Here is a 13,247-nt window from a genome sequence, read left to right as displayed (position 1 = left end):
CATTGTATGTTGAGTAAAGTTTCAAGTTACAATGTTCCAGAAAAGACCACTGTATGTTGAAACTATTGTAATCCGATGCCATTGTAAGTTAAGCGACCACTGTATTTCCATTCAGAAAGAAGCCACAGTTTAGTTGCTTTTGGCTCTCACCCCCACACCCGGATATCATTCATGGGTACTATCATTCTATTTTGATACATACTCCTTTGGATTATCTGGACTTTATCAAGTTGAACTTGATTGATTGTTTGGTGTAGAATAGGTTGAGTAGAATATACCGTAAATAAATTAGAAAATTTGATAAGCATGTTTATTATGGTTATTTCGCACTAAAACAATGTTTTTTCTAATTTTAGGTATATAGTGAAAACAACAATGGCTGGTAAATATCTATAGAACAAAGTATAATATATATATAATATAATCTGCTCCTTTGTTTCAGTGTTCCTATCTATAAGAGCGCTAGTTACAGTGCTAGTTACAAAGTTTCCACTTACCAATTCTGCACCCCCTACTATCCTTCACTAGCAGACAGAACGTTACATATGAGTAGCCAGAAGTCATTCCATGCATCTGTATTGATCTCTGTGATCAGAGCAGGAAATAGGACAGCACTGCACCCTATTAAACATATGTACTTGGCTGTCATTTGACAAATGAATTAAAGAATCATGATATTTATTTCTATATTTCCTTCAAAGCAAAATATGGTAATCTTGAGGAAATTCCAACAACTGGAGCCTCAGATACAACTGGTAGACAAGATGGACAGAATTATTCTGGTAAGATGGGGCACAAAAAGTTACCATTGTGTAAAGAGTAAAAAGTAAGTTTATGAAATACTTACACAGCTATTGGTTTATGCATACATTTTAGGATATGTTTACAGGTAGCAGATCTGCTGCAATATTTTGCTTTCAATACAGCAATTCCCGAGAAGGAACAATGGCTCAACTGGAAGATCCTGCTTCAACGGCATGTCTCAGAAGCAGAGTTAAAAGACAAACAGAGGAGAACTGTTACGTTATGCCCTCCGGCCGCACACGCTGGCCGTGAGCGCATGGTTCCCTTACCTGCTGCTGCCGACGGGGCTGGAACTCGCATCGTGGGACGCGCCCGCATGTGAGCCCCAGTCCGTCACTCTCTGGGTGTTTCTCCTGCCTCCGCCTCTCTGCTCCGGCGCGTGCGCACCGGAGCTTTAAGATTTAAAGGGCAAGTACGCTCATTAGTGTAATTCACCTGTGACTCATTCATAAATTCCTCCACCCTCCTCACTCCCCTGCCAGGTCTTTGTTGCCTTTTGCCTTAGAGAAAGCGTTTCTCTGTATTGCCTTGTCGTGTATCTGATCCCTTGCTTTGTGACTTTAACCTTGCTACTCTGCCGCCTGCCTACTGAACTCCTGCTACGTCTTGACTACGCTACTGTGCCTCCTGCCCTGATCTTCTGCTATCCAGACTATGAGCTTCCTTATCCCACCTGTGCCTCGCATCTCCACAGCCACCTGTGTGGTCGAGCCGTGCCAGGGGTAACGACCTGGGTGCGTGGGGTAAGTCCATCCCGCTTTGCGGCGGGCTCTGGTTAAAACCAGTGGCACCTTAGACTCCGCTCCCTGGTAAGGTCCGAGTCATCTGCCACACAGGTCCAGCTGAGCCTTATCCACTGGTGTTCCTGTCTTCTGAAATGTGAGTGTTACAGTAAGATCCGGCCATGGATCCCGCTTCGGTACCCCTGCCTGAAGTCGCGGATCTTCCTTCCATTGTGGTACGTCAGTCGCAGCAGTTGGGCCAACAGGTGCAGCAATTTTTTCAACTTTCAGCAATGATGCAACAGCTTTTGGCCTTGCAACAGCAGTAGGTACCACAGCCTGGCCCACTCCCACCACCAGCTCCTGCAGTGTCTTCTGGCTCCCAGCTGCACCTACCTTTGCCTTCTAAGTATGACAGGGATTCCAAGTCATGCAAAGGCTTTGTTACACAGTGCTCCATGCACTTGGAGCTCATGTCTGAACTGTTTCCAACAGAATGTACAAAGGTGGCCTTAGTCACTAGTCCACTGTCCGGTAAAGCCCTGGCTTGGGCTACACCCCTTTGGGACCGTGGTGATCCAGTATCCTCCAATTTGTCGGCCTTCATGCCAGAATTCCGCAGTGTCTTTGAGGAACCCGCACGTGACTTTTCTGCTGAAACGGCGTTGCTGAACCTCTGTCAAGGAATTCTACCGTTGGTGACTACGCGGTTCAATTCCACATTCTAGTCTCTGAACTTGCCTGGAATGATGAGGCCTTGTGTGCCACATTCAAAAAAGGACTGTCAAGCAGGATTAAAGATGCCCTTGCAGCATGTAATCCTCCATCTTCTTTGACAGAACTTATCCACTTGGTCACAGGCATTGATGTGCGTTTTGCTAAGAGACAACAGGTACTGCGCTTAGAGAGGAAACCTGCCCGCCTGACACCCATGTTTCAACGTCCACCTCTTCAGTTTCCTGCGCCTCTTGCTGAAGAGGTTATACAAGGAGATCGTTCTCGTTTTACACAACAGGAGAGATCACGGCGACACAATGATAATTTGTGCTTGTATTGTGCTAGCCTGGAGCACTTTCTCAAGGACTGTACAGTTCGCCTGCACCTAGGGTACGTGGGAGAGGCATCCCTGGGTGTGAAAACTACCTCTCCATGCTTAACTATTCCTGTACAAGTCTTCGCTTCAGCCAAGTTTTCCTTCAGCGCTTCAGCATTTTTGCATTCTGGATCAGCAGGTGACTTTATTGATGCCTCTTTGGTCCACAAGTATCATCTTCCTGTCACTCGGCTTGCCAAGCCCTTGTTCATCTCCTCTGTTAATGGACAAAATCTGGACTATAAGGTTCACTTCTGTACTGAATCTCTTGTCATGCAAGTGGGAGTATCGCATGAAGAAAAGGTGGAATTTTTTGTTATGCCACACTGTACTTCTGAGATTCTTCTTGGCCTTCCTTGGCTGCAACGCCATTCCCCGCAACTGGATTGGAGAGCTGGAGAATTAATTCGCTGGGGACCATCCTGTAAACATTTTTGCCTCCAAGCAGTTCTGCGTAAGGTTGTTTCTCGTCTTCCTCCTTTACCTGGCCTGCCCCCACCTTACCAAGATTTCTCTGATGTTTTCTGCAAGAAACAGGCTGAGTCTCTGCCTCCACATTGTCCTTACGAATGCCCTATTGATATAGGTATCAATCCAGGAGAATCTTCAAAAGGGATTTATCCGTAAGTCCTCTTATCCTTCTGGAGCAGTTTTATTCTTTGTAGGGAAGAAGGATTGCTCACTCCGTCCATGCATTGACTACAGGGGACTTAACAAAATCATGGTCAAGAACCGTTACCCTCTTCCTCTTATCTCAGAACTTTTTGACCGTCTACGTGGTGCCAAGGTCTTCTCTAAGTTGGACTTACGCCGTGTGTATAACCTCATTCGTATCCGCAAGGGAGATGAATGGAAAACGGCCTTCAATACTCGTGACGGACATTTTGAGTATCTTGTAATGCCTTTTGGTCTCTGCAATGCTCCAGCTATTTTTCAAGAGTTTGTCAATGATTTCTTCCATGATCTTCTCTACTCCTGTGTTGTCGTATACCTAGATGACATCCTGATCTTCTCTTCCAACCTAGAGGAGCATCGTTCTCATGTTCGTCTGGTTCTTCCGCGACTACGGAAGAATCATCTCTACGCCAAACTGGAGAAATGCCTGTTCGCTTAATTGTCTCTCATCAGGGCCTGCAAATGGATCCAGATAAGTTGTCAGCAGTATTGGATTGGCCTCGTCCTTTGGGCCTACGTACTATGCAATGCTTTCTGGGATTCGCTATCTATTATCGTCAGTTTATCCCTCATTTTTCATCCTTGGTTGCTTCTATTGTGGCTCTGACTAAGAAGGCATCTAATCCTAGGTCTTGGCCTCAAGAGGCTGAAGAGGCCTTCTCCCGTTTAAAGTCTGCGTTTGCCTCTGCTCCCGTGCTTACAAGACCTGATCCAGAGAGGCCCTTTGCTTTGGAGGTTGATGCCTCACCCATTGGAGTGGGTGCCGTTCTCACTCAGAAAAACGCCAAGGGCAAGAGTGTAACTTGTGAACTCCTCGCTATCAAGCTAGCTTTGGAGGAATGGCGACATTTATTTGAAGGTTCTTCTCATCCGGTCAGCATCTACTCCGACCATAAGAATCTTCTATACCTTAAGTCTGCTCAGCGTTTGAACCCCGCCAGGCAAGATGGTCACTGTTCTTTTCTAGGTTCAAATTCTTCATTCACTTACGTCCAGCAGACAAGAACATCAGGGCTGATGCTCTCTCCAGGTCCTCTGACATCATTGATTTGGAATCCACGTCTAGGCATATTATTCCTCCTGACCATTTGATTCCTGACGCTCCTGCTGAGATTCAGCAAGTTCCTCTGGGAAAATCCTTTGTGCCCGCCAGGTTGAGATTCAAGGTCCTGAAATGGGTGCATTCTTCCTTGACAGCAGGACATCCTGCAGGACGTCCTGTGTAACATTTGCCTGTGACAAAACTCCTCGACAGAGACCTGCAGGACTCTTACAGCCTTTACCCATTCCAGAGACTCCCTGGTCCCATATTGCCATAGATTTCATCACCAATTTGACACCATCTCATAATAACACTGTCATTTGGGTCGTTGTAGATCGGTTTTCCAAGATGGCTCATTTCATCCCTCTACCAGGTCTTCCTTCTGCCCCGCAGCTGGCGAAGTAATTCTTGTTACATGTCTTTCGTTTACATGGTCTTCTTCAGCATATAGTTTCAGATTGAGGTGTGCAGTTTGTCTCTATGTTCTGGCGAGCCCTTTGTAACCGTCTGGACATCAATCTGGAATCTTCTCGGCCTACCACCCTCAGTCCAATGGTCAGGTGGAGAGGGTCAATCAAATCCTTGAGACTTATCTTCGCCATTTTGTTTCAGCTCGCCAAGATGATTGGGTCGACCTTCCCCCCTGGGCAGAATTTTCATATAATCATAAGGAATCTGAGTCCACAAGGTCATCCCCCTTTTTGCTGTCTACGGACTCCATCTCCATTCTCCTCTTCCTCTCCAAGTCTCCTCCGGTGTGCCTGCTGTTGATGAGCTGGTCTGTGACTTCTCCCCCATCTGGCAACAGACCCGACAGTCTTGATCCCAGGCTTCTTCACGCATGAAGGCACAAGCGGAGTAACCCCTCTCGGACGCAGCCCTTTTTTACCTTAATGACTGAACCCTTTTTCGCAATTCTGACCACCGTCGCTTTACGCATTAATAACTCTAAAACGCTTTTACAGAATTTTCTGATTTTGAGATAGTTTTTTCGTGACATATTCTACTTTATTTTGGTGGTAATTTTTCTTCGTTACTTGCCTCCTTTTTTGGTGAAAAATTCCAAAATGTCATGAACATTTTGAAAATTTTGCATTTTTCTAACTTTAAAGCTCTCTGCTTGTAAGGAAAATGGATATTCCAAATAAATTTTATTTTTATTCACAAATACAATGTTGGCATCATAAAATGGACATATTTTTACTTTTTGAAAAAATTAGAGGGCTTGAAAGTAGAGCAGCAATTTAAAAAAATTTCATGAAAATTGCTAAAGGGACAGATGTTACAGAACTACAACTCCCAGCATGCCTGGGTGGGCAGTCTAGGCATGCTGAGAGTTGTAGTTTGGCAACATCTGGAGGGCTACTGTTTGGGCACCACTGTAACAGTGGTCTCCAAACTGTGACCCTTCAGATGTTGCAAAACTACAACTCCCAGCATGCCCAGACAGCCTTTGGCTGTATGGGCATGCTCGGAGTTGCAGTTTGGCACCCACTAGGAATGGCAGGAGTAAATATCGCTTCCTTTCCCCCCCCCCACCGTCGTTTCCCTACCTGCTCCTGTCTCCAGCATCGATCTGCGGTCCCCAGGCCATCTACTCCCCCCATTCTGCCCGACATCCAGGGGTGGGCAGAACGGGGGGTTGCCATGGCAACCCACTGTCCTGTGCTGCCATTGGTCAGAATCAGTTCTGACCAATGGCAGGGGATAGGAGGAGATCGCAGCACTGCGACCTCGCTCCTATCCCTCAGGATGATCGGGACTGTCACTGACAGCTCCGATCATCCCTATTTTCCGGGTGATCGGGTCACCAGAGACCCGATCAGCCCGGTGTAGCAGAAAATCGCATGTCTGAATTGACATGCGATTTTATGCGATTTTATGCGATCGCCGACATGGGGTGGGGGGGGGGTGTATCTCAGGACCCCCCTCGGCGATGTGCCGGGATGTCTGCTGAATGATTTCAGCAGGCATCCCGGTCCGGTCCCCAACCGGATAGCAGCGGGGACCGGAATTCCCACGGGCATATGCCCCACGTCCTTAAGGACTCGGGATGCAGGGCGTATGCATACGCCCGGCATCTTGAAGAGGTTAAAGTAGAAGACCTACTTCGTCCTTCTCTTCTGGTGACATGGTGTGGCTTTCATCCAAGTACATCCGCTTCAAGATCCCTTGTTACAAGCTCGGTCCCAGCTACCTTGGTCCCTTCCAGATTCTAAAAAAAAATCAATCCTGTCTCCTTCAAACTCTGTCTACCTTCTATCTTACGTATTCCCAATTCCTTCCACGTCTCTCTCCTCAAGCCTCTTGTTGGAAACCAGTTCTCTCAGAAGAATCTTGTTCCCACACCTGTCTCCGGCTCTTCTCATGTCTACAAAGTTAAACAGATTCTTGCGACAAAAACTGTGAAAGGTAAAAAAAATGTTGGCTCGACTGGGAAGGTTACGGTCCTGAAGAGAGATCTTGGGAGCCTGAGGAGAATATCCTGGACCGTGACCTCAGGAGTTTACTCTCTCGTAAAAGGAGGGGGGGACCAAAGGGGGGGGTACTGTTATGTTATACCCTCCAGCCGCACATGCTGGCCGTGAGCGCCTGGTTCCCTTACCTGCTGCTGCTGACGGGGCTGGGACTTGCATCGCGGGACACGCCCGCATGCGAGCCCCAGTCCGTCACTCTCTGGGTGTTTCTCCTGCCTCTGCCTCTCTGCTCCGGCGCACGTGTCCCCGTCCCCTAGGGTGCGCACGCGCTGGAGCTTTAAGATGTAAAGGGCCAGTACGCTCATTAGTGTAATTCACCTGTGGCTCATTTATAAATTCCTCCACCCTCCTCACTCCCCTTCTGGATCTTTGTTGCCTTGTGTCTTAGAGAAAGCGTTCCTTAGTATTGCCTAGCCGTGTATCTGATCCCTTGCTTTGTTACTTTGACCTTGCTCCTCTGCCACCTGCCTACTGAACTCGTAGTCTATCCATACTACGAGCTGCCTTATCCCTCCTGTGCCTCGCATCTCCTCAGCCGCCGGTGTGGTCGAGCCTTGCCAGGGGTAGCGACCTGGGTGCCGCCTGTCGCAGAAAGTCAATCCCGCTTTGCGGCGGGCTCTGGTGAAAACCAGTGGCACCTTAGACTCTGCACCCTGGTACGGTCCGAGTCATGTGCCACACAGGTCCAGAGGATCCACACCCACCGGTGTTCCTGTCTTCTGAAATGTGAGTGTTACAAGAATTAGAAGAAGGACCAGGGGTAGGCAAGTATAGCAGGTTTTTTTTTTTCTTTTTTTTCCCTTATTTTCTATTTTACCAGGGCCCCTGTCACTATATTATTTTTTTGATACAGTGCCAGAATACACTTTTGAACTTTTGTCTATAGTCATACAGAACTAAACTTTTTCTTGTTGTATAAATACATAGGTATCATTGGTTTGGAGAAGCTGGCAGCAACAGATCTGGGAACAAGGAACAAATACAATCAGAAGATACAGTCAGTATCTAGGAAAACAGGAGTAGATGGAGTTATTATCGCTGCAATTATATCACGTTCGTCACGTGCCGGAAACGTTCTAGATGCAAGTAAACACGGTGACCATGGACAGGCCTTTGGCCTCATGCAGGTAATATTGAAAAAAAATCTAGAAAAGTATGGCCTTTTTATTAACTGTAATTTAGAATAGAGGAAATATGTAATTGAATATAACACCAAGTAATACAATTTAGTAATACAATTTAGGGTGTACACTATTCCCACCTTCAGGTTTTGTTTATGTGGTTTTTGAAGCCAAAGCCAGGAACAGATGATAAATTGATCACATGTATGAAGGAAAGACAGAATTTTCCCCAAGCCACTCTACCATGGCCAGAGTATGTAGATACAGACTATTCTTTACTCCTGGTAAAGAAAACCCTACCTATGACCAAACAACGTGGAAGGACAGGGATAGAAAGAATCACCTTTCCGTAAGGTGATGGTGACTTCCAAACTTTAAAAAAATCCCTTTTTTTTTCTTTGCCAAGTGTCAAGGAGGTGGAGCTGAGCTGCTCTTATGCCACAGCACGGCATGCCTTCTTTTGCTTGTCTGTCTCCGTACATAAATTGTCACCTGCTTCTAACTAAGCCTTGTCTTGCTCTTTACAGATTGCTAAAAGGTGGCATACACCTCGTGGAGCTTGGGATAGTTAAGAACACATTTTACAGGCTACAGAGATTCTGTGTTACATGTTTAATGAAATAAAACTAAAGTTTCCAGGATGGACAGCAAGTCAACAGATGAAAGGTAACTACAAATACAAATCTGCTTGTCTTAAAGGGGTTATCCAGCCTTACAAAATAAATGGCCTATCCTCAGCCTATACTTCAATATTAGATCAGAGGATCCACCTGCTGGCACCCCCAATGATCAGCTGGTTGAAGGGGCTTGGGCACTTGAGTGAGTGCTGCAACAACTTCAATGTTTATAAAAGCTAATCCTTGCAATCTTCATACAATTGGTAGTTATGGTGGTGCTTATTTGCAGCAACAAAAGCGTAGCTAAAGGCTTGTAAGCCCTGGAACAAATGCTTAGTTTGGTCTCTCCCTCCCTGGGAAACTTCTCTTTACTACCGCTGGCTGTAGCCTGCCATGATTTTCATCTGCATTATTGGCAATGTTTCCTCTAAACATTTGTGGCTAGTAAGCAGGGCAGTTAGGGATTTGGACTATAAAGGAGCCTGATATACATTGCATTCAGACATATAGTATAAAACAGCACATTTTATAGCACATGGAAAATTAGGTTGCCTATATGAAGGTTTTCATGTCTGCATCCTTGGTGGGGCAAAGAAGGGGGTTAAGGCCCTGGTGAAATATCCAGTAAGGTTATTTTCACATGGTGGAATGTCCCCGAGGAAAATCTCTGTGTAGACATTCCACAGACTAAAGAGCGCCGGCATGTTCTGCTCATAGACGGCAATGCATTTCCATGCGGCTCCGCAGAAAGAATAGACATGTCTATTCTTTCTGAAGACACTAAAATCTTAATTTCTGACATGTGAACAGTGCAGCAGAATCCCATTAAAATCTATGGGACTCTGCTGCTGCGGAATGTCCATGCGAAATTCTTCTGCAGAATTCCGCATAGACATTCTGCCGTGTGAACATAGCCTAAGGGGGTGACTGCATCCTTGATGTCTAGGGCAGTTAGTGGGTTAAAGTAAGATTCCCTGTTGGTTTGTGGCATAAAGGGGGTTAATATGTGAAACCCTAGTGGTGTAGGGTAGTGCTTGTTGGCAAAAAAAATCTGTTTTATTCAGGGATTCACAAGTGATGTCTTTGCTGATTGTATTTGTTTTCTTCTTACTTTGGCCCAGACTGCCATGAAGACTTCTTCATGCTGTGTCTCACAAAATATAATACTGCAATACACAGTGCCCCTAAAATATATATGGGGGTATATATATGGTGCCCTGAATATGATACTACCGCGTGCTTTGCAGATATAATACTGCCACATACTGTGCCCCCTCAAACATTGAATGATGCTACTGTGCCCGCTCTATGAATTGTGCCGCTCTGCACCCTCAATAAAGCCACTGTCCTCCAATAAACTATGTGACACTCGCCATAAATAAACTGTGCCATTGTTACCCAATCTACTGTACCACATAATTCGACTGTGCCCCCTTTAAAAAATCTGCCACCAACTGTTTACATGCCCCAGCTCCCACTTCTTCAAGTCAAGCCTTGCTACAGCAGAACAATGCAGGCAGCACTACTATTGAATTCTGGGACTACACATGCTTCCCCTTTCAGGTTCCTTGAACCAGTTGTGGATGATAGAGGCCCTTGCTAGTTCCGTGCCTTTGCCGCTGGGGGGACCTTCGGGCTATGGGGCCAGGTCAATATTGTGATCTCTCTAACTCCAATACTCCAATAACTCCACTGTTCCACAGTGTTAACCCATTCAAGAGATTGACCAAAAAAATTATGATCTTACAGTTTCCACAGCACCTTTATAATTTTTTTCCCCATGCTGAGTGGACCAGGTATTGTAAAATAAAATACAGCGGGAGAAATAAGTATTGAACACGTCACCATTTTTCTCACTAAATATATTTCCAAAGGTGCTATTGACAGGAAATTTTCACCAGATGTTGGTAACAACCCAAGTAATTCATGCATACAAGGTATCCAAAACAAATAAGCTCAGATATTAAGTTATGTGTAATAATGTGAAATGACACAGGAAAAAAATATTGAACACATGTAGCAAGGGAGGTGCAAAAAGGCATGGAAAGGCCCTGTACATTATTTTCATTTTGGATGTATTATAATGAGAAAGTCTCTGCCTGCTTTCTGCTGTCTGTGGTTCAAGCAGCATGTATTGCCAAACAGGTTACCCTTCAAAGGCAGGTTAAATTTCAGAGAGTACATTCTCAATAAAAAAAGCCAGATACTAAATAACGTGTACCAGTCACGTGAGCCTGAAACTGTGTCCAGAGAGATGGTAAATAAACAAATAAATACATAAACAAACAAATAACAAATACTTACCTTTGTCACTCCCCTACCAACAGCATCACAGAGCCCCGATTCCGCTGTGCCACACTTGGGAATGCTCCATGTTCACTAAGCTACTTCATTTGCATAATCAGAAAAAAGAGGAATAATGGAGGAAAGAAGCCACATATCGGTAAAGACCCTTTTAATCAGCGTCACCTGTGCTACAAACCAATGTCAACAGGTAAGTGCGGATGATGCCGAAAAATAAAAACACATACATAATGTGACCCTATTTAATGAATACCTTAAGAGTAGTAGTTTTTTAAATCATGTCACTTCTGGGAATGTTGTATCGACACAAGATAAACTGTGCAATAACTTATTTTGGGGTGCATTTCTTAAGTTTAATGAACCCTGCACAAAAATATGCCAAAAAAGGTAGAATTTAAAGATCTACGTATTTGTATTTATTTATAAGAGATAAATACATATAAAATACAGTGTTTGAATATAATTCTCAATGGGCGACATTTATCATTGTCTTTAGACTGTTTTTTTTGTCTACAAAAGGCGCAAAAAAGGCGCAAGCAGTGTTTATTTGCACCTTTTTTGCGCCTTTTGGTTTACACATTTCTGCTGATTTTGAGTTGCAATCCATTGATTTTGGCAATACACATGATATGGAAGGGTTTTATGAACTGCGCCTTTTTGTGAAAAGGTGCAAATAGGCGCAAAGCCACTGAAAAGTCTCTAAAACGACACCAGCCCAGACTTAGCTTAGCTTTTTGGTGTATGTCAAGAGAGAAATTTTAGAAAATGTGAACTGCCCCAAATTTATGAAATGCTCTGAGACCATTTAATAAATTTGTTGCTCCTACACATTACCAGCACACAAAAAAAGGTGTAGAAAAATGCTTCACTTACACCTACAATGATAAATGCCGGCCAATGTGAGAACAGAAAGAAAAGTGCTGCATAAAATAATCCTCCTTGGAAAAGCCTGGCCATGCAAATTGGTTGAGAACACAACCACAAAGTTCATGAGTGTTCCGAGTTTTTATTTAGTGAGCTCAGTCTGGGGGGACAGGAGGAGACAAAAAAAATCCCTCCCAAAACATATATTTACCTTCCTTGCTCCTGTCACTGCAACACTATTGACTCCGGGAGAATGGCGGAAACAGGGAGTGAGGAAGGTAGGCATATGCTTTTTTTATGTTTGCCCCAGGCTCAGTACATTGAATAAAAATAAATGAAACAAAATAAACCTGGAATACGTCTTCAAATTGCAGCACCAAAACAAAATCTGATTTTAGAAACAAATACTTGGTTCTTGGAATCCAGTAACATAATAATTTCTCTATGAAGCGTCAATAACCAACATAATTAAAGATACTGTATGCAAGAAGTCAAACCTCTGTAACCTCAGAATGATTACAAATATAAAAACAACTGGTATATTTAGTGAAGCAGCAATAATGAAAAGTATGGCAATACAATTAAAGATCTGCACAACCATAGAAACAAAATTACAAGCTACAGCACAAAATTAGAAATGGATTTCATAACAATACAAAACATTGCTTAGAAAAGCTTAGTCAGATTATTATTGTTACGCCGAGCGCTCCGGGTCCCCGCTCCTCCCCGGAGCGCTCGCAGCGTTCTCCTGTTCGCAGCGCCCCGGTCAGACCCGCTGACCGGGAGCGCTGCGATAATGTCCCTAGCCGGGATGCGATTCGCGATGCGGGACGCGCCCGCTCGCGGTGCGCATCCCGACCCGCTTACCAGACTCGTTCCCCGTCTGTGCTGTCCCGGCGCGCGGCCCCGCTCCCTAGGGTGCACGCGCGCCGGCTCTCTGCGATTTAAAGGGCCAGTGCGCCACTGATTGGCGCATGGTTTTAATTAGTCTGTTCACCTGTGCACTTCCCTATATTACCTCACTTCCCCTTCACTTCCTTGCCGGATCTTGTTGCCATTATGCCAGTGAAAGCGTTCCTTGTGTATCCCAAGCCAGTGTTCCAGACCTCTTGCCGTTGCCCCTGACTACGATCCTTGCTGCCTGCTCTGACCTTCTGCTACGTCCGACCTTGCTCTTGCCTTATCCCTTGTACCGCGCCTATCTCAGCAGTCAGAGAGGTTGAGCCGTTGCCGGTGGATACGACCTGGTTGCTACCGCCGCTGCAAGACCATCCCGCTTTGCTGCAGGCTCTGGTGAATACCAGTAGCAACTTAGAACCGGTCCGCCGGCACGGTCCACGCCAATCCCTCTCTGACACAGAGGATCCACCTCCAGCCTGCCGAATCCTGACAGTAGATCCGGCCATGGATCCCGCTGAGGTCCCGCTGCCAGTTGTCGCTGACCTTACCACGGTGGTCGCCCAGCAGTCGCAACAGATAGCGCAACAAGGCCATCAGCTGTCTCAACTGACTGTTATGCTACAGCAGC

General features: G+C 45.4%; 1 pseudogene; it reads left to right on the top strand.

Moving 5' to 3' along the window:
- The window catches only part of LOC130357416 (lysozyme g-like), a 35,463-nt pseudogene extending 24,475 nt beyond the window's left edge, over positions 1 to 10,988 (top strand).
- Positions 10,989 to 13,247: the final 2,259 nt, after the last annotated feature.

Source organism: Hyla sarda, chromosome 2 (assembly GCF_029499605.1).
Source record: "Hyla sarda isolate aHylSar1 chromosome 2, aHylSar1.hap1, whole genome shotgun sequence".
Lineage (NCBI taxonomy): Eukaryota > Metazoa > Chordata > Amphibia > Anura > Hylidae > Hyla > Hyla sarda.
This window is presented reverse-complemented; position numbering and strand designations above follow the sequence as displayed.